The 22,285-nt window shown below is 44.8% G+C and overlaps 1 protein-coding gene across 2 annotated transcripts in view; it reads right to left on the reverse strand.

Annotated features, from left to right (window-relative positions):
* LOC106590590 (catenin delta-2) overlaps positions 1-21,743 on the reverse strand; it is a 595,078-nt gene extending 573,335 nt beyond the window's left edge. For both annotated transcript variants that reach the window (XM_045710618.1, XM_045710617.1), the window contains exon 1: positions 21,429-21,743. The gene's annotated coding sequence lies outside the window, so the exon portion shown is untranslated. The remainder of the gene's footprint in view (positions 1-21,428) is intronic.
* Between the last annotated feature and the right edge of the window lie 542 nt (positions 21,744-22,285).

A 22,285-nucleotide genomic window follows, 5' to 3' on the forward strand; every position in this document is an offset into this window, starting at 1 on the left:
TCACCTCATACAAGTACTTGGGAGTATGGCTAGACGGTACACTGTCCTTCTCTCAGCAGATATCCAAGCTGCAAGCTAAGGTTAAATCTAGACTTCGTTTTCTCTATCGTAATCGCTCCTCTTTCACCCCAGCTGCCAAACTAACCCTGATTCAGATGACCATTTTACCCATGCTAGATTACATACACGTAATTTATAGATTGGCAGGTAAGGGTGCACTCGAGCGGCAAGATGTTCTTTACCATTCTGCCATCAGATTTGCCACCAATGCTCCTTATAGGACACATCACTGCACTTATTTATAAAACCCTCTTAGGCCTCACTCCACCCTATCTGAGATACCTACTGCAGCCCTCATCCTCCACATACAACACCCGGTCTGCCAGTCACATTCTGTTAAATGTCCCCAAAGCACACACATCCCTGGGTCACTCTTCTTTTCAGTTCGCTGCAGCTAGCGACTGGAATGAGCTGCAGCAAACACTCAAACTGGACAGTTTTATCTCCATCTCTTCATTCAAAGACACAATCATGATCAATCTTACTGACAGTTGTGGCTGCTTCGCGTGATGTATTGTTATCTCTTCCTTCTTGCCATTTCAAATCAAATGTAACTTTATTTGTCACACGCGCCGAATACAACAAGTGTAGACCTTACCGTGAAATGCTTACTGACAAGCCCTTAACCGACAGTGCAGTTCAAGTAGAGTTAAGAAAATATTTACCAAATAGACCAAAGTAAAAAATAAAAATAAAAAGTAACGAGGCTATATACAGGGGGTACCGGTACCGAGTCAGTGTGCGGGGGTACAGGTTAGTTTAGGTCATTTGTACATGTAGGTAGGGGTGAAGTGACTATGCATAGACAATTAACAGCGAGTAGCAGTAGTGTACAAAAGGGAGGGGGGGTCAATGTGGTGATTTGATTAATTGTTCAGCAGTCTTATGGTTTGGGGTAGAAGCTGTTGAGGAGACTTTGGTCCTAGACTTGGCGCTCCGGTACCGCTTGCCGTACGGTAGCAGAGAAAACACTATAACTTGGTTGACTGGAGTCTCTGACAATTTTGTGGGCTTTCCTCTGACACCGCCTATTATATAGGTCCTGGATGGAAGGAAGCTTGGCCCCAGTGATGTACTGGGCCGTACGCACTACCCTCTGTAGCACCTTACATTCAGATGCCGAGCAGTTGCCATACCAAGCGGTGAGGCAAACGGTCAGGATGCCCTCGATGGTGCAGCTGTAGAACCTTTTGAGGATCTGGGGACCCATGCCAAATCTTTTCAGTCTCCTGAGGGGGAAAAGGTTTTGTCGTGCCCTCTTCATGACTGTCTTGATATGTTTGGACCATGATAGTTTGTTGGTGATGTGGACACCAAGGAACATGAAACTCTCGACCCACTCCACTACCACCCCGTTGATGTTAATGGGGGCCTGTTCAGCCCGCCTTTTCCTGTAGTCCAAGATCAGCTCCTTTGTGTTGCTCACATTCAGGGAGAGGTTGTTGTCCTGACATCACACTGCCAGTTCTCTGACCTCCTCCCTATAGGCCGTCTCATCGTTGTCGGTGATCAGGCCTAGCACTGTTGTGTCGTCAGCAAACTTAATGATGGTGTTGGAGTCATGTTTGGCCATGCAGTCGTGGGTGAACAGGGAGTACAGGAGGGGACTAAGTACCCACCCCTGAGTGGCCCCAGTGTTAAGGATAGCGTGGCAGACATGTTGTTGCCTACTCTTACGACCTGGGGGCAGCCCGTCAGGAAGTCCAGGATCCAGTTGCAGAGGGAGGTGTTTAGTCCCAGAGTCCTTAGCTTAGTGATGAGCTTTGTGGGCACTACGCTGAGCTGTAGTCAATGAACAGCCTTCTCACATAGGTGTTCCTTTTGTCCAGGTGGGAAAGGGCAGTGTGGAGTGCAATTGAGATTGCGTAATCTGTGTATCTGTTGGTGTGTGATGTGAATTGGAGTGGGTCGAGGGTGTCCGGGAGGATGCTGTTGATGTGAGCCATAACCAGCAATTTCAAAGCACTTCATGGCTACCGACTTGAGTGCTACAGGGCGGTAATCATTTAGGCAGGTTACCTTCGCTTCCTTGGGCACAGGGACTATGGTGGTCTGCTTGAAACATGTAGGTATTACAGACTCGGTCAGGGAGAGGATAAAAATGTCAGTGAAGACAATTGACAATTTGTCCGTGCATGCTTTGAGTACACGTCCTGGTAATCCGTCTGGCCCAGCGGCTTTGTGAATGTTGACCTGTTTAAAGGTTTTGTTCACATCAGCTACCGAGAGCGTTATCACACAGTCATCCAGAACAGCTGGTGCTCTCGTACATGCTTCAGTGTTGCTTGCCTCGAAGTGAGGAAAAAAAAGCATTTAGCTCGTCTGGTAGGCTCGCGTCACTGGGCAGCTCGAGTCTGGGTTTCCCTTTGTAGTCTGTAATAGTTTTCAAGCCCTGCCACATCCGACGAGTGTCAGAGCCAGTGTAGAAGGATTCAATCTTAATCCTGTATTGACGTTTTGCTTGTTTGATGGTTCGTCTGAGGGCATAGCGGGATTTCTTATAAGCGTCCGGATTAGTCTCCGGCTCCATGAAAGCGGCAGCTCTAGCCTTTAGCTCGATGCTGATGTTGCCTGTAATCCATGGCTTCTGGTTGGGATATGTACGTACGGTCACTGTGGGGACAATATTGTCGATGCACTTATTGATGAAGCCGATGACTTGTGATGGTGTACTCTTCAATGCCATTGGATGAATCCCAGAATATATTCCAGTCTGTACTAGCAAAACAGTGCTGTAGTGTAGCATCCGCGTCATCTGACCACTTTCATGTTGAGCGAGTCACTGGTACTTCCTGCTTTAGTTCTTGCTTGTACGCAGTAATCAGAAGGATAGATTTATGGTCAGATTTGCCAAATTTAGGGCGGGGGAGAGCTTTGCATGGATCTCTTTGTGTGGTGTAGGATTTTTTTTTCTCTAGTTGCACATGTAACATGCTGGTGAAAATTTGGTAAAACTCATTTAAGTTTGCCTGCATTAAAGTCCCCGGCCACTAGGAGCGCCGATTGTACCATGTTTTGTGCTGCTGCCATGATGTGTTGCTACCATGTTGTCGTCATGTTGTGTTACTACCATGCTGTGTTGTCATGTGTTGCTGCCATGCTATGTTGTTATCTTAGGTCTCTCTCTTGTCGTGATGTGTGTTTTGTCCTATATTTTTATTTACATTTTTAATCCCAGCCCCCGTCCCCACAGGAGGCCTTTTGTCTTTTGGTATGCCATCACTGTAAATAAGAATTTGTTCTTAACTGACTTGCCTAATTAAATAAAGGTTTAAAAAAGATACAAAATAAAAATGACAACAAAATGAACAACAGTGTAATCTAATTAGTCCTTCGTATTTGGGTTGTGCTCAGGTAAAACAATTGGGCTAATCTATCTTTCCTAGTCCTATTCTTGAAGATCAAATTAATTGGAATGACTGTAAATCTGACAAACTTTGGTTTTTAATGAAAATATATAGCCTAATTGTATTTTTTGTATTGAAGTAAAAAGCAATGCGTTAGAATAAGCCTTCATAACCTATTAACTCTCTAGCCATTATACTGGCTCACAGACACATGATTGGTCAGAAATGTCTATATATAGGCTTTACAGAGTAACTACCAGTGAAATAGGCTATAAACACAATCCCATCACCTGGATTGAAGAGAGGAAATTATTTATAAACCTGAGAGAAAATGAAAAACATATTCTCACAGGTGCAGATCAAAGGGGCAGACCACAGGGGCAGATCACAGGGGGCAGATCACAGGGGGCAGATCACAGGGGGCAGATCACAGGGGGCAGATGCATATCACAGATGCCACACAGACATGGAAAATCAAGACAGAAACTCATCTTCCCACAAGTGCATTTATACAATTTCTCCCACATAATTTCCCACTTGACCAGTCAAAAGGAAAATACAACGGTATAGCTTCTCAAACACACAACCATAAACACACACACCTCTCCACTTCTGAAGACATATTATGTGTAATGTAATTTTCCACCATCTCTCTCTCTCTCTCTCTCTCTTGCTCTCTCCACAGGAGAATCAGATATATTTATTTTTTTATTTTATTTTTATTTCACCTTTATTTAACCAAGTAGCCTAGTTGAGAACAAGTTCTCATTTACAACTGCGACCTGGTCAAGATAAAGCAAAGCAGTGCGACACAAACAACAACACAGAGTTTCACATGGAATAAACAAAACATACAGTTAATAACACAATAGAAAAAAAAGTATATATACAGTGTGTGCAAATTAGGTATGATAAGGGAGGTAAGGCAATAAATAGGCCATAGTGGCGAAATAATCACAATTTAGCAATTAAACACTGGAGTGATAGAGACTGGAGTGATACTGGAGTGCAAGTAGAGATACTGGGGTGCAAAGGAGCAAAATAAATAAACAAATAAAAGTATGGGGATGAGGTAGTTGGATGGGCTATTTACAGATGGGCTATGAACAGGTGCAGTGACCTGTGAGCTGCTCTGACAGCTGGTGCTAAAAGTTAGAAAGGGAGATTTGAGTCTCCAGCTTCAGTGATTTTCGCAATTCGTTCCAGTCATTGGCAGCAGAGAACTGGAAGGAAAGGTGGCCAAAGGGGGAATTGGCTTTGGGCGTGACCAGTGAAATATACCTGCTGGAGCACGTGCTACAGGTGGGTGCTGCTATGGTGACCACTGAGCTGAGATAAGATGGGGCTTTACCTAGCAAAGACTTATAGATGACCTGGAGCCAGTGGGTTTGGCGACAAATATGAAGCGAGGGCCAGCCAACGAGAGCATACAGGTCGCAGTGGTGGGTGGTATATGGGGCTTTGGTGACAAAACGGATGGCACTGTGAAAGACTGCGCCCAATTTGCTGAGTAGAGTGATGGAGGCTATTTTGTAAATGACATCACCGAAGTCAAGCATCGGTAGGATGGTCAGTTTTACGAGGGTATGTTTGGCAGCATGAGTGAAGGATTCTTTGTTGCAAAATAGGAAGCCGATTCGAGATTTAATTTTGAATTGTAGATGCTTAATGTGAGTCTGGAAGGAGAGTTTACAGTCTAACCAGACAACTAGGTATTTGTAGATGTCCACATATTCTAAGTCAGAACCGTCCAGAGTAGTGATGCTGGACGAGCGGGCAGGTGCTGGTAGCGATCAGCTGAAGAGCATGCATTTAGTTTTACTTGCATTTAAGAGCAGTTGGAGGCCGCGGAAGGAGAGTTGTATGGCATTGAAGCTCGTCTGGAGGTTATTTAACACAGTGTCCAAAGAAGGGCCAGAACTATACAGAATGGTGAAGTCTGCATAGAGGTGGATTAGAGAATCACCAGCAGCAAGAGCGACATCATTGATGTATACAGAGAAAAGAGTCGGCCCGAGAATTGAACCCTGTGGCACACCCATAGAGACTTCCAGAGGTCCGGACAACAGGCCCTCCAATTTGACACACTGAACTCTGTCTGAGAAGTAGATGGTGAACCAGGCGAGGCAGTCATTTGAGAAACCAAGGCTGTTGAGTCTGTCGATAAGAATGTGGTGATTGACAGAGTCGAAAGCCTTGGCCAGGTCTATGAATACAGCTGCACAGTATTGTCTCTTATCGATGGAGGTTATGCAATCGTTTAGGACCTTGAGCGTGGCTGAGGTGCACCCATGACCAGCTCAGAAACCAGATTGCATAGCGGAGAAGGTACGGTGGGATTTGAAATGGTCGGTGATCTGTTTGTTAACTTGGCTTTCGAAGACCTTAGAAAGACAGGGTAGGATAGATATAGGTCTATAACAGTTTGGGTCTAGAGTGTCTCCCTCTTTGAAGAGGGGGATGACCGCGGCAGCTTTCCAATCTTTGGGGTTCTCAGACGATACAAAAGAGAGGTTGAACAGGCTAGTAATAAGGGTTGCAACAATTTCGGCAGATAATTTTAGAAAGAGAGGGTTCAGATTGTCTAGCCCGGCTGATTTGTATGGGTCCAGATTTTGCAGCTCTTTCAGGACATCAGCTATCTGGATTTGGGTGAAGGAAAAATGGGGGAGGATTGGGCAAGTTGCTGTGGGGAGCGCAGGGCTGTTGAACAGGGTAGGGGTGGCCAGGTGGAAAGCATGGCCAGCCATAGAAAAATGCTTATTGAAATTCTCAATTATCGTTGATTTATCGGTGGTGACAGTGTTTCCTAGCCTCAATAAAGTGGGCAGCTGGAGGAGGTGCTCTTATTCTCCATGGACTTTACAGTGTACCGGAACTTTTTGGAGTTTGTGCTGCAGGATGCAAATTTCTGTTTGAAAAAGTTAGCTTTTGCTTTCCTAACTGCCTGTGCATATTGGTTCCTAACTTCCCTGAAAGGTTGCATATCGCGGGGGCTAGTCGATTCTAATGCAGTACGCCACAGGATGTTTTTGTGCTGGTCAAGGGCAGTCTGGACTGGAGTGAACCACGGGCTACATCTGTTCCTGGTTCTACATTTTTTGAATGGGGCATGCTTATTTAAGATTGTGAGGAAAGCATTTTTAAGAATAATCACGCATCTTTTTCTGACGGAATGAGGTCAATATCCTTCCAGGATACCCGGGCCAGGTCGATTTGAAAGGCCTGCTCGCTGAAGTGTTTTAGGGAGCGTTTGATAGTGATGAGGGGTGGTCGTTTGACCGCAGACCCATTACGGACACAAGCAATGAGGCAGTGATCGCTGAGATCCTGGTTGAAGACAGCAGAGGTGTATTTGGAGGGCAGGTTGGTTAGGATGATATCTATGAGGGTGCCTGTGTTTACGGATTTGGGGTTGTACCTGGTGGGTTCATTGATACTTTGTGTGAGATTGAGGGCATCAAGCTCAGATTGTAGGATGGCTGGGGTGTTTAAGCATGTCCCAGTTTAGGTCACCTAACAGCACGATCTCTGAAGATAGGTGGGGGGAAATCAATTCGCATATTGTGTCCAGGGCACAGCTGGGAGCTGAGCGGGGTCTATAGCAGGCGGCAACGGTGAGAGACTTGTTTCTGGAAAGGTGGATTTTTAAAAGTAGAAGCTCAAATTGTTTGGGCACAGACCTGGATAGTAAGACAGAACTCTGCAGGCTATTTATACAGGTTGTGTCAGTTTGCTCCAGTCTAGCTAGCTCCAGTCTAGCAAGCTCCAGTCTAGCTAGCTCGTCTAGCTAGCTCCAGTCTAGCTAGCTCCAGTCTGGTTACCGCCAGTCTAGCTAACTCCTGTCTAGTTAGCTCCAGTCTAGTTAGCTCCAGTCTAGCAAGCTCCAGTCTAGTTTGCTCCAGTCTAGCTAGCTCCAGTCTAGTTAGCGCCAGTCTACTAGCTCCAGTCTAGTTAGCGCCAGTCTACTAGCTCCAGTCTAGCTAGTTCAAATCTACAAGCTCCAGTCTAGCTAGCTCCAGTCTACTAGCACCAGTCTATCTAGCTCCAGTCTAGTTAGCTCCAGTCTACTAGCTCCAGTCTAGCTAACTCAACTCTACTAGCTCCAGTCTAGCTAGCTCAAGTCTACTAGCTCCAGTCTCGCTAGCTCCAGTCTACTAGCTCCAGTCTAGCTAGCTCCCATCTACTAGCTTCATGGACATGTATATTTAAACAGCTGTGATGCACACACAGACTACATTGTGTTTCGTGGCCGGTCACTTACAATACATCAATGTCGTGTGTGTAGACACCTTACAACCCCTGGATAATATGATGGTAGAGAGGGGAAAATGCAGACCATATAATTTTAGTGCAGAGTCAGAAAAACCAACTCCCAGCAAGACAAAGCTAGAAATGTGTGTCCAACATGAGATAACAGCTACTGTCAACCTCTACTATCCACCTCTCACACATACACACTCTGAAACACGCATCCCTCCCACCTCCTCACCCCACGTTAGGGGTAACTCTGGGATAGATTATTCACGCCTGGGGAAATCATGATGATCTTCGCTCAACAGGCAAGGCTTCTCTTTGATGCTCAATTAGCTTTGGGAGCCCTGGCTAGCCTAACCAATTACCAATCTGCTGCCTCGAGGAGAGCGACAGGCAGGCAGGCAGGCAGGCAGGCAGAAACACTGTTCACATGGTGAGGCCACCACAGACATATCACTTTCACCGGGCCCTAGTCTCTATGCTAATGCCTCCCTTCATTTGGTTAAAAAGCCACCATTGGAATAATTGATGATAATTATAGCACTGCACATCATGTTGTGATTTCTCTGCCATCCTCTCTCTTTCATTCTCTCACCATTTTACTCTGCCTCTCTGCGTCTCTCGCTCTCTCTCTCTCTATCACGGTCTCTCAGTGTCTGTTTATATCTCTCTGCCTCCCTCTACCCCTCTCTCTTTCTCCCGAATGGAGGGATGTATGAGGAAGGAGGGGGGAAGAAGTGAGGGAAACCGATTTGCTGAGATGCTCATTAGGAGGGAAAAGAGATGCTGTCCTCTAGAGAGAGACAAAAGCAGCCTTCTCTCAACTCTCCTTTCCTTGTAGCCTTTCCTTGTACCTGCTCCTTGTTTCAGTTCCTTGGGCCTTAGTCTCCTTTCTCAGGATCTTGCCAAGTCTCTTAATAGTCCTTGTTCTTGCTAAGTGTGTGTGTTTTTTCCCCTTACAGGCTGACTTACATTGTTGTTTTGGAGGAGGCCACACTCACCACAGCCACAGGTCTACAACACCACACCTCCTGGACCACCAGGTCTACAACACCACCAGGTCTACAACACCACACCTCCTGGACCACCAGGTCTACAACACCACCAGGTCTACAACACCACACCTCCTGGACCACCAGGTCTATAACACCACCAGGTCTACAACACCACACCTCCTGGACCACCAGGTCTATAACACCACCAGGTCTACAACACCCCCAGGTCTACAACATCCCCAGGTCTACAACACCACCAGGTCTACAACACCACACCTCCTGGACCACCAGGTCTACAACACCACCAGGTCTACAACACCACCAGGTCTACAACACCACACCTCCTGGACCACCAGGTCTACAACACCACCAGGTCTACAACACCACACCTCCTGGACCACCAGGTCTACAACACCACCGGGTCTACAACACCACCAGGTCTACAACACCACCAGGTCTACAACACCGCACCTCCTGGACCACCAGGTCTACAACACCACCGGGTCTACAACACCACCAGGTCTACAACACCACCAGGTCTACAACACCACCAGGTCTACAACACCACCAGGTCTACAACACCACACCTCCTGGACCACCAGGTCTACAACACCACCGGGTCTACAACACCACACCTCCTGGACCACCAGGTCTACAACACCACCGGGTCTACAACACCACCAGGTCTACAACACCACCAGGTCTACAACACCCCCAGGTCTACAACACCACCAGGTCTACAACACCACACCTCCTGGACCACCAGGTCTACAACACCACCGGGTCTACAACACCCCCAGGTCAACAACACCACCAGGTCTACAACACCACCAGGTCTACAACACCACCAGGTCTACAATATCCCCAGGTCTACAACATCAAACCTCAACCCAATTGAACAGTTATGGGAGATTCTGGAGCAGTGCCTGAGACAGCATTTTCTACCACCATCAACAAAAAAACGAATTATGGAATTACACACACACACACACACACACACACACACACACACACACACACACACACACACACACACACACACACACACTCAAAGAGAACACTAACTCCCAGGGAAACGTTCTAGAACAGTGTGAACTTTCTGTCATGTGCTACCGGGCCGGCAGATGAACAGACTGGTAGCCTTCTTTTATACAAAACACTTTCCCTCCCCTTGCAGAGAGAGAGAGGGATATATTCACCTCACTGCGCATACAGTTGCTCACATAATGAAGGACAAAGCACTTCACACCCATTAATGACTTCTACCGCACATAAAGAGGGTAATCCTTTGGAAATTAACAGGTTGGATAGATAGAGAAAGAAAGAAAGTGAGAATGAGAACACCAATGTGACGAATACGCTATATTTTTTGCTCTTTACTTTAATTGCTGTTTGATCTGGCTTTGGAATTTAACGTTTTTACTGGTGTTTCGGGTTTGCCTGAGCCCAACATTTTTACTGGCGTTTTGAGTTTGCCTGAGCCCAACGTTTATCATTAAGCTTTTCACTTTTACTTTTTTTATCTGCTCCACCACGCACCTGTCTGGTACAGATACTCCCGTCACACTCCCCCCTCTCTCCCGAGCTTTCCTCTCCTACTCAGCCTTCCCGCCCTGGCCTGTCTCCCCCGGTCTGTCACAGATACTCCCGTCACACTCCCTGTCTCCCTCTCTCCCGAGCTTTCCTCTCCTACTCAGCCTTCCCGCCCTGGCCTGTCTCCCCCGGTCTGTCACAGATACTCCCGTCACACTCCCTGTCTCCCTCTCTCCCGAGCTTTCCTCTCCTACTCGGCCTTCCCACCCTGGCCTGTCTCCCCCGGTCTGGTACAGGTACTCCCGTCACACTCCCCCCTCTCTCCCGAGCTTTCCTCTCCTACTCAGCCTCCCGCCCTGGCCTGTCTCCCCCTGTCTGGTACAGGTACTCCCGTCACACTCCCCCCTCTCTCCCGAGCTTTCCTCTCCTACTCGGCATTCCCACCCTGGCCTGTCTCCCCCTGTCTGGTACAGGTACTCCCCCCTCTCTCCCGAGCTTTCACTCGCTTCCAGCACACACATACATGCACACACCGCAGACATTGGACTGATCTGAATTGTATGTAGGTTAATTTACTTGTGACTCTTATGTGAGCTTTATTCAGAAACAATTTAATGAACTAGCATAGACCTACTATTTATTTATTTGATCTCAGACTTTCATAGCCTACTGGAGTTATTTTGTTGCCATTGTATTTTTTTCTTGTGCTTTGTGCTATTTGCTCCATGACTCCTGCGCTCTTTTTATATTTTTTAGGGGGTAGATCAGCTTTAATTTTGTGGATAGATTGTAGCTTCCATCATTGTAATTGTCTGCATCATTTCCAATCCCTCATATATTTTGGGGGTAAATATATAGACTTCCGTTTCAAAGACAGGGGTCACTTAGAAATGTCCTTGTTTTTGAAAGAAAAGCACATTAAAATAACATCAAATTGATTATAAATACAGTGTAGACATTGTTAATGTTGTAAATGACTATTGTAGCTTGAAACTGCAGATTTTTTATGGAACATCTACATAGGCATCCAGAGGCCCATTATCAGCAACCATCACTCCTGTGTTCCAATGGCATGTTGTGTTACCTAATCCAAGTTTATCATTTTAAAGGCTAATTTATCATTAGAAAACCCTTTTACAATTATGTTAGCACAGCTGAAAACTGTTGTACTGATTAAAGAAGCAATAAAACTGGCCTTCTTTAGACTAGTTGAGTATCTGGAGCATCAGCATTTGTGGGTTCGATTACAGGCTCAAAATGTCCAGAAACAAAGACTTTCCTCTGAAATTCGTCAGTCTATTCTTGATCTGAGAAATGAAGGCTATTCAATGCCAGAAATTGCCAAGAAACTGAAGATCTCGTACAATGCTGTGTACTACTCCCTTCACAGAACAGCGCAAACTGGCTCTATCCAGAATAGAAAGAGGAGTGGGAGGCCCCGGTGCACAACTGAGCAAGAGGACAAGTACATTAGAGTGTCTAGTTTAAGAAACAGACACCTCACAAGTCCTCAACTGGCAGCTTCATTAAATAGTACTCGCAAAACACCAGTCTCAACGTCAAAAGTGAAGAACTGACTCCGGGATGCTGGCCTTCTAGGCAGAGTTGCAAAGAAAAAGCCATATCTCACAGTGGCCAATAAAAATAAAAGATTAAGATGGGCAAAAGAACACAGACACTGGACAGAGGAAGATTGGAAAAAAGTGTTATGGACAGACGAATCTTAGTTTGAGGTGTTCGGATTACAAAGAACATTCATGAGACGCAGAAAAAATGAAAAGATGCTGGAGGAGTGCTTGACGCTATGTGTCAAGCATGGTGGAGGCAATGTGATGGTCTTGGGGTGCTTTGGTGGTGGTAAAGTGGGAGATTTGTACAGGGTGAAAGGGATCTTGAAAAGGGAAGGCTATCCCTCCATTTTTGCAACACCATGCCATACCCTGTGGACAATGACCCAAAGCAGAGCTCCAAACTATGCAAGAACGATTGAGGGAAGAAGCAGTCAGCTGGTATTCTATCTATAATGGAGTGGGCAACACAGTCACCGGATCTCAACCCTATTGAGCTGTTGTGGGATCAGCTTGACCGTATGGTACGTAAGAAGTGTCAATCAAGCCAATCCAACTTGTGGGAGGTGCTTCAGGAAGCATTGGGGTGAAATCTCTTCAGATTACCTCAACAATTTGACAACTAGAATGCCAAAGGTCTGCAAGGCTGTAATTGCTGCAAATGGAGGATTCTTTGACGAAAGCAAAGTTTGAAGGACACAATTATTATTTTTATTAAAAATCATTATTTAAAACCTTGTCAACGTCTTGACTATATTTCCTATTCATTTTGCAACTCATTTCATGAATGTTTTCATGGAAAACAAGGAAATTTCTAAGTGACCCCAACCTTTTGAACGGTAGTGTATACAGATCTTTAAAAAATACATTTTCCTTTCTTATTTTCCACAAACCCTACCACCCCTCTCCTAATTCGAGTGAACTAATGAACAACAACACTTGGGCTTCTACTTCGAGCTTATACATACTATATACATTTTACGGACACAATCTATTTTATAATAGTTATATTTTGTTTGTTTTTAGTCCTGGCCTTCCTCTAACCTCCACCACTCCCATCTATTTCTGATGTCCATCCAGTTTGATTTCTATTTGCCATATATTTTTAACTGTGCTATTTCACAAAAGTTCTGAACTTAAATACATTTTACATCCTGCACTCTTTGTTGACTATGAACTTGCTCGTTTGTCTGACCATATGACAGGCAATGTTTGTCCCCACAATCGCGACTCTGACTTTCTATCGGTTACACGGATTATTGGCCTCCCATCCTATTCTAACCCCCTCTTGCCGGTTTGGTATACATGTTAGCCGATGAAATTGCTATACAATATGATCTTGTTGCCATCTGATGCAAATTCAGATGTCATAAATCAACACTGCAGAGCTCTACCTGTCCTCTGCTGTGCCCTGATTATATTGCTGATGATGATATCTGGAAATTTGTTAGCCCAAATTCTGACTTGTGCTCTGATATCTGCTTCACTGATTTCTTCTCTCGTAAAAGCCTGGGTTTTCTGCACATTAACACTAGAAGCTTATTACCTCAAATTGATCAATTGAAAGTGTGGGTTCACAACTCCAATCCAAATGTGTTGGTCATTACCGAGACACGGTTAAGAAAGAGTGTTTTGAAAGCTGATGTTAACCTTTCTGGTTATAACCTTTTTCGGTAAGACTTACCAAGGAACAACTTCAGTCCTCAGTTGTCTCCAACAAGTCTGTCCCGAAACAATTTGATTTGCTGGTTTTAAGCAAATGACTCTTTGTTGACTGTTGCTGGGTGTTATTGTCCACCATCAGCACCGACCTGTACCCTACCTGCCCTAAGCACCGGCCTGTACCCTATCTGGACCCTACCTGTACCCTACCTGCCCTAAGCACCGGCCTGTACCCTATCTGGACCCTACCTGCCCTAAGCACCGGCCTGTACCCTATCTGGACCCTACCTGCCCTAAGCACCGGCCTGTACCCTATCTGGACCCTACCTGTACCCTACCTGCCCTAAGCTGTCTCCTGGTGTTTTCTGTAATGAACTTAGTTATCACGGTTTTACAGCCTGTGCTCATAATGGCTGCTCAGTTAAACAACCTGTCTTGATTTGTCATAGACGTTTCTGAAAAACTTTAATGAGCAAGCCTTCCTTCAAGACCTGGCCTATGTAAATTGGTATACAATCAGCTTGGTCCGCTCTGTCGAAGACGCTTAGACCTTCTTTTATCTTTTCAGTGGTATTGTTAACAAGCACGCCCCAATAAAGATAATTAAAAACAGCTTCAGCTCCTGGTTTGACCGTAATCTGGCAGAGTTACTAAACCTCAAGAACAACATTTGGGGAAAGGCTTGGCACACAAATACTCAGGCTGACTGGCTGTCGTTCAGGCAAACGAAACAAAAGTGCACTCAGGGTATCCGGAAGGCCAAAGTTAGTTACTTTGAGGAGCAGTTCTCTCTCTGTAGGTCTAACCCCAAGAAGTTCTGGAAAACGGTTAAAGACCTGGAGAATAAACCCTCCTCCTCACAGTTGCCCATGTCCTTTAATGTTGATGTGGTTGTTACTGACAAGGAGCTTATGGCTGAGCTCTTTAGTCACCACTTCATTAAGTCAGAATTCCTATTTCCCTCCTTGCCCGTCCAACACTTCCTCATTTCCCAGCCCTTCTAATACATCTAGCCCTGATGTTCCTCCCATTTCTCCCCTGCCCCACTACACAGCTTCTACCTGCAGGCACTCACTGAGTCTGAGATGCTAAAGGAGTTTGTTAAACTTGACCCCCCCAAAAAAATCTGGGTCAGATAGGCCTGTTATGGTGACCATATTACTTCCACACCAGCAGTCACGAGTCAAGAAGGCAGTCAAATTCCACATGGCTTCTCCAAGCTCTGATGCTGCTGATGGTCATTAGTAGCCTACCAAACTTGCTAACAGCCTGGAACTCAGCACTCTATTGTCCCTCTAATCACTCTGACATAAATGCAAACGTGATCAAAAACCTAATCAAGCACTTCATGAGAGCCCATGAGTTCATGTTGCACAACATTTCTATAGTCTATGCAATTGCAGGAGAAAACAGAGGAGGATCCCATCAGCTTTCTATAGGCTAGACCTACTATATTTATTTCTCAACTTTCCTAATCTACCTACCTCATCCCCATATTGTTTTTATTTAGTTTTCTGCTCTTTTGCACACCAGTATTTCTACTTGCACATCATTATCTGCTATTTATCACTCCAGTGTTAATTTGCTAAATTGTAATTACTTCTCTACTATGGCCTATTTATTGCCTTACCTCCTCATTCCATTTGCAAACACTGTATATAGACTTTCTTTATTTCTATTGTGTTATTGACTGTACACTTGTTTATTCCATGTGTAACTGCGTTGTTGTTTGTGTCGCACTGCTTTGCTTTATCTTGGCCAGGTCACAGTTGTAAATGAGAACTTGTTGTCAACTAGCTTACCTGGTTACATTTATTTTTTAAATGCCAAGCGTAAGGCAAGAACCAATGCCTTTTTTTGCGACTTTTTCTAATTATAGTCGCACACCTAGCCCATAGGCCTATATGTTTTGCTATGGTTTGCATCACAACTTAAGTGGCCAAATAATAACTTCTTAAAACTAAGCACATGAATCCGCTTTACAAGAGGTGTAGAGCCTAACTGGCATATATAAGCAACGTGTGAGTTTCAAGTTTGGGGAAGGTCATTTTTACCATAAAAATGCACCTTTATAGTAAAAGAATTACATGCATAATCACATTGATGGTCACTTTTGATAATGTTGTTTTCCTGCTAATGGAACATTCACACTTATAGCCTACTACCATGTGCGCATTGCTGCGCTTCTAATGTCAAGAAATAGCCTAATAGTTTATAAACATTTTAAGCTAAATGTTCTGATCTGTTATGTCAGCCTCATTGCGTAAAAAAATGTTTGGATGCTTGTGGTTGTATTAATTGGGGATCTATCGTATCCCACAACTGTCCCAGACTATGTCTGGAATATTTATTTCTCGCACAGAATAGGTCAACGTTTGTACTATGTGTGATAGTAGATTGACATAGGATAGTGCTTTTGCTGTTTGTTAGGCCTACTCATCTTGTTGGCCGACGAAAAGTAACTGTTGACAGTTCTTCCAATATCTTCAATATACGCTTCGAAATTGGATAAGGATGCTCGCAGTTGCATCCCCGATGTGTCTGTCTTCACTTGTAGCCTGTGAGAAAGTCACGTGATGGAGAGCCATGCTAGTGAGAGATGCTTTGGAGCACGCAGCACACAGGGAGAAGGGAATTATAATTATTATTCAGCCCAAGGGACAACGGCCATAAAACTTTTTTGATATTATCATTAGTTGCATAATACAGCCTTAGAATGTATTAAAAATCAAAACATTTAGCCTAACGTTTGTATAAATAAAGTTACATCAATAACTCTAAATTAACTGACTCAACACAGAATAGCCGCATGTGCGCACTCTGTCAGATCATTTGGAGAAAATATCCTTTCTATTTTATACAGCTTTGTTCAATTGTATTTTTCATACTATAAAATACTATAAAATAGTGCCACGGAATTCTAAGCAAATCTTTGTCTGTTAAATGAACTAGTGTATCCTACAGCCATACGGCGTAGCCAGATCAGGACCTAACATAAGGACAACTCAGAGTATGCTATTCTGTTCTTCTGAAATAGACTGCATTTTCTTCATATCATGTTTGTTTAGACCTGTCTAAAATAAAGCATGGATTTATTGTGATGGTAGGCTATGTTACATGGATTTTTTTAAATGTAGATGTTCCAAAGGTCTGCATCAGTGGCTTGTAGGAAGCTAGGAGATGCTAATGTGTTTATGTTAATCAATTACCGTGAGACCGGCAGTTATTTGCTTGATAATCACCGGATGACAAAATGTTATGACCGCCACAGCCCTAGGGTCAGATGGTTAGACCAGGGCTGCCCAACCCTCTTCCTGGAGATCTACTGTCCTGTAGGTTTTCAGTCCAACCCTCTTCCTGTAGATCTACTGTCCTGTAGGTTTTCAGTCCAACCCTCTTCCTGTAGATCTACTGTCCTGTAGGTTGTCAGTCCAACCCTAATTTAGCATATCTGATTCAGCTAGTTAAGGTCTTGTTGAGCAGCTAATAAGTACAATCAGGTGTGTTAAATTAGGGTTGGACTGAAACCCCACAGGATGGTAGATCTCCAGGAAGAGGGTTGGACTGAAAACCCACAGGACAGTAGATCTCCAGGAAGAGGGTTGAACATAAAACCCACAGGACGGTAGATCTCCAGGAAGAGGGTTGGACTGAAAACCCACAGGACAGTAGATCTCCAGGAAGAGGGTTGGGCTGAAAACCCACAGGACAGTAGATCTCCAGGAAGAGGTTTAGGCTGAAAACCCACAGGACGGTAGATCTCCAGGAAGAGGGTTGGGCTGAAAACCCACAGGACGGTAGATCTCCAGGAAGTGGGTTGGACTGAAAACCCACAGGACGGTAGATCTCCAGGAAGAGGGTTGGACTGAAAACCTACAGGACAGTAGATCTGTAGGAAGAGGTTTAGGCTGAAAACCCACAGGACGGTAGATCTCCAGGAAGAGGGTTGGGCTGAAAACCCACAGGACGGTAGATCTCCAGGAAGAGGGTTGGGCTGAAAACCCACAGGACGGTAGATCTCCAGGAAGAGGGTTGGGCTGAAAACCCACAGGACGGTAGATCTCCAGGAAGAGGGTTGGGCTGAAAACCCACAGGACGGTAGATCTCCAGGAAGAGGGTTGGACTGAAAACCCACAGGACGGTAGATCTCCAGGAAGAGGGTTGGACTGAAAACCCACAGGACGGTAGATCTCCAGGAAGAGGGTTGGACTGAAAACCCACAGGACGGTAGATCTCGAGGAAGAGGGTTGGGCTGAAAACCCACAGGACGATAGGTCTCCAGGAAGAGGGTTGGGCAGCCCTGGTGTAGACTCTTTCCTTTTTAAGATTGCAGCTCCTATTATCGCTGAGCCTTCATCTGCTCTCTGGGGAGTTTCCCAGTGCTTGGAAGGCAGCCACGGTGCATCCTTTATTTAAAGTAGGAGTTCAAGCTGATCCTAACTGTTGTAGGTCAATTTATATCTTGCCCTGTTATAAAAAAAAATTGGGAAAAACTTGACAACAATCAACTGACTGGCTTTCTTGATGTCTATAGTATTCTCTCTGGTATGCAATCTGGTTTCTGCTCAGGTTATGGATGTGTCTATGCAAACTTAAAGGTCCTAAATGATGTCACCATTACCCTTGATTCTAAGCAATGTTGTGCTGCTATTTTTATTGACTTGGCCAAAGCTCCAGAGTTCCTCTGTGGAGATGGGAGAACCTTCCAGAAGGACAACCATCTCTGCAGCACTCCACCAATCAAGCCTTTATGGTTGAGTGGCCAAACGGAAGCCATTCCTCAGTAAAAGGCACATGATAGCCCGCTTGGAGTTTGCGAAAAAGGCACCAAAACAACTCTTAGACCATGAGAAACAAGATTCTCTGGTCTGATGAAACCAAGATTGAACTCTTTGGCCTGAATGCCAAGCGTCACGTCTGGAGGAAACCTGGCACCATCCCTAAGGTGAAGCATGGTAATTGTAGCATCATGCTGTGAGGATGTTTTTCAGCGGCAGGGACTGGGAGACTAGTCAGGATCGAGGGAAAGATAAACGGAGCAAAGTACAGAGAGATCCTCAATGAAAACCAACAGGATAACGACCATAAGCACACAGCCAAGACAACGCAGGAGTGGCTTCGGGTTCAAGTCTTCCCATCCAACCTGACAGAGCTTGAGAGGACCTACAGAGAAGAATGGGAGAAACTCCCCAAATACAGGTGTGCCAGGCTTATTACGTCATACCCAATAATACTCGAGGCTGTAATCACTGCCAAAGGTGCTTCAACAAAGTACTGAGTAAATGGTCTGAATACTTATGTAAATGTGATATTTCAGTTTTTTGTTTTTAATACATTAGCAAAAATGTCTAAAAATCGGGTTTCCGAAAGCACTGTATCCAAGCTGCACGTTAATGTTAACTCTAGACTTGGTTTCCTCAATCATAATCACTCGTCTTTCACCCCAGCTGCCAAACCAACCCTAATTCAGATGACCATCCTACCCATGCTAGATTACGGACAAGTAATTTATAGATCGGCAGGTCAGGGTGCCCTCAAGCAGCAAGATGTTCTTTACCATTCTGCAATCAGATTTGCCACCAATGCTCCTTTTAGGACACATCACTGCACTCCTTACTCTTCTGTAAACTGGTCATCTCTGTATACCCGACGCAAGACCCACTGGTTGATGCTTATTTATAAAACCCTCTTAGGCCTCACTCCCCCCTGAGATATCTACTGCATCCCTCATCCTCCACATACAACACCCATTCTGCCAGTCACATTCTGTTAAAGGTCCCCAAAGCACACACATCCCTGGGTCGCTCCTCTTTTCAGTTCACTGCAGCTAGAGACTGGAATGAGCTGCAAAAAACACTCAAACTGGACAGTTTTATCTCCATCTCTTCATTCAAGACTCAATCATGGACACTCTTACTGACAGTTGTGGTTGTTTCACGTGATGTATTGCTGCCTCTACCTTTTTGCCCTTCGTGCTGTTGTCTGTGCTAACAATGTTTGTACCATGTTCGTGCTGCTACCATGTTGTTGTCATGTTGTGGTGCTACCATGCTGTGTTGTCATGTTGTGGTGCTACCATGCTGTGTTGTCATGTTGTGTTGCTACCATGCTGTGTTGTCATGTTGTGTTGCTACCATGCTGTGTTGTCATGTTGTGTTGCTACCATGCTGTGTTGTCATGTTGTGTTGCTACCATGCTGTGTTGTCATGTTGTACTACAACCATGTTGTGTTGTCATGCTGTGTTGTCATGTTGTGCTGCTACCATGTTGTGTTGTCATGCTGTGTTGTCATGTTGTTTGTTGCTACCATGTTGTGTTGTCATGCTGTGTTGTCATGTTGTTTGTTGCTACCATGTTGTGTTGTCATGCTGTGTTGTCATGTTGTGCTGCTACCATGTTGTGTTGTCATGCTGTGTTGTCATGTTGTGTTGCTACCATGTTGTGTTGTCATGTTGTGTTGTCATGTTGTGCTGCTACCATGTTGTGTTGTCATGTTGTGTTGTCATGTTGTTTTGTCATGTTGTGTTGCTACCATGTTGTGTTGTCATGTTGTGTTTATACCATGTTGTGTTGTTGTCTTAGATCTCTCTTTATGAAATGTTCTGGTGTCTCCTACTGTCTCCTCCTTTATTTGGTTTTATCCCAGCCCCCGTCCCCGCAGGAGATATTTTGCCTCTTGGAAGGCCTACATTGTAAATACGAATTTGTTCTTGACTTACCTAGTTAAATAAAGGTTAAATCAAAATAAAGTAAAAAGAGGAGAGATTCAGCTCAGTACCCATGGATAGCAGCCTCAAAGCTTGAATGTGGTGTGTGTGTGTGTGTGTGTGTGTGTGTGTGTGTGTGTGTGTGTGTGTGTGTGTGTGTGTGTGTGTGTGTGTGAGAGAGAGAGAGAGAGAGAGAGAGAGAGAGAGAGAGAGAGAGAGAGAGAGAGAGAGAGAGAGAGAGAGAGAGACAGAGACCGGACTTTGAGTTAATGGACACTCTTGAGGTTCGTCAAGGAGCTTTGTCGGTGTTGCCAAATTTGTTCTTGCTGTTGGTACCTAAATAATACACTAAGAATATTTTTGGACATTGGTTAACCAGATGTATCTTAATAATAAAAATGCTCCTGGGTACTCTGCTCCAACACATCTATGTACTCTTCCTCTTCTCCATCCCAAAGTCAAAATACTGCGCTGTGCCAAATAGCCCATGCAAACCCCTCCCTTACGCCCGCCACAGCTATCGATTAAACCAAGACAGGAGTGTGAGAAACGGAGAATGGAAGAATTCACATTTCTCCCTGCTTTTATCACCACCACAAACACCATCCATCTCTTTCCTTCTGTTTCCACGCCTCTATTTGCAGATGCATTGTTTTGTTTTATATTTTGATTCATTTCCAACGAATGTTAGGCTACTTAAAAAAAAACAGTATTCATTGTAGAACAATATCAAACGGGTATACTGCTATGTGTGAATCTGCTTGTTTACATTGTGTCTCTTTCTCTCTATATGCCTCACGCGCCGCTAACGGTAAGCTAAATGTGGGTCAGTCGGTGTACTGAACTCGAGCCAAATCCACACGCGCAAAACAGTCTAGGGTGAGCGAGCTCAGCACGGTCAGAATTGAACGGCTTCCCCCATGACCACGGTTCCTAATGTAATCTACATTACTGTCTATAAACCTATTTTGTATTACATTTTTTTATTTAACCTTTATTAAACTAGGTAAGTCAGTTAAGAAGAAATTCTTATTTACAATTTATTCTATTATCAACTTAGCGTTTATAACGAGTCTCTTTCATGTTTAAACTACTCCACATAGCCGCTTCAACTGCGTAAAAATAGGATTCATGCACGATCTGCAACTGCATAACAGCACGCATCAAAAACACCCTGGCTCATATTGGTCCTCTGCCAGGCTAGAGCATCTCATCTCCCGCTCCTCGCTGTGTGACAAGATGGAAGAGGATGAGGGAGGGAAACTAAAACACGGTAAAGCGGGATGACTTTGCACTTACCAAAATAAAATTCCCGGTAACGTCAACAACGACACTTATATCCACGTCTTCCTTTGGCAGCTTTCAGCAGTCCGCAGTGTGCTCAGAACGGAGCTTCTCTCTCACCGTTCCCTGCAGGTGGTCAGGGGGTGGACTGACCATTCGCTGGATGCTGGCGGGGAGAGGGAGAGGCATAGGCGGGGAGAGGAGGAAAGGAGGAGGCGGCGAAGCGGTGTTAGACTACAAAGCAATAGACTGGAGCGATGCACAGCAACGGGAGGCAAGAGCGCTGGAGAGGCAGGCTAGGCAGCTCGCCCGGTCTGTAGCTAATACACACACACACACACACACACACACACACACACACACACACACACACACACACACACACACACACACACACACACACACACACAGCGGCATCCAGGTTGAGAGGCTCACATGTAGAAAGAGCGCCATCTTCAGGCCTTGAGAGAAGCATCTCTTCCAGAACTAAATACAATGGATAGAAATAGGACAATTATTATTGTGTAAAATGCAGAAAGTTAAAGTGCACGATGTTAAAAGAAGAAATTAAAGAGGACTTGCCTAGTTAAATAAAGGTTAAATAAATAAATACATTTTTTATCATTAACAGTAGACTTGGGGCTTGGTTGAAACGTGGGTTATAGTAACTGTAAATGATCACACTTTAAATCAAGCTGATCATTCATGGGGATTGACCCACAGTGATAACCTTGGGCACACACACGACTCCCGAGTCCCAACTCCAGTGGGCCAATGTCCTTCAGTGCAGTGTTCCAGATGTTGTAGTATTAGGTTAGGCAGTAGTTCACAGGGTCATGTTCTCGCTCATGGTCAAAGTAGAGACATTTAAT

This window comes from Salmo salar, chromosome ssa29, assembly GCF_905237065.1.
Source record: "Salmo salar chromosome ssa29, Ssal_v3.1, whole genome shotgun sequence".
In the NCBI taxonomy this organism is placed as follows: domain Eukaryota; kingdom Metazoa; phylum Chordata; class Actinopteri; order Salmoniformes; family Salmonidae; genus Salmo; species Salmo salar.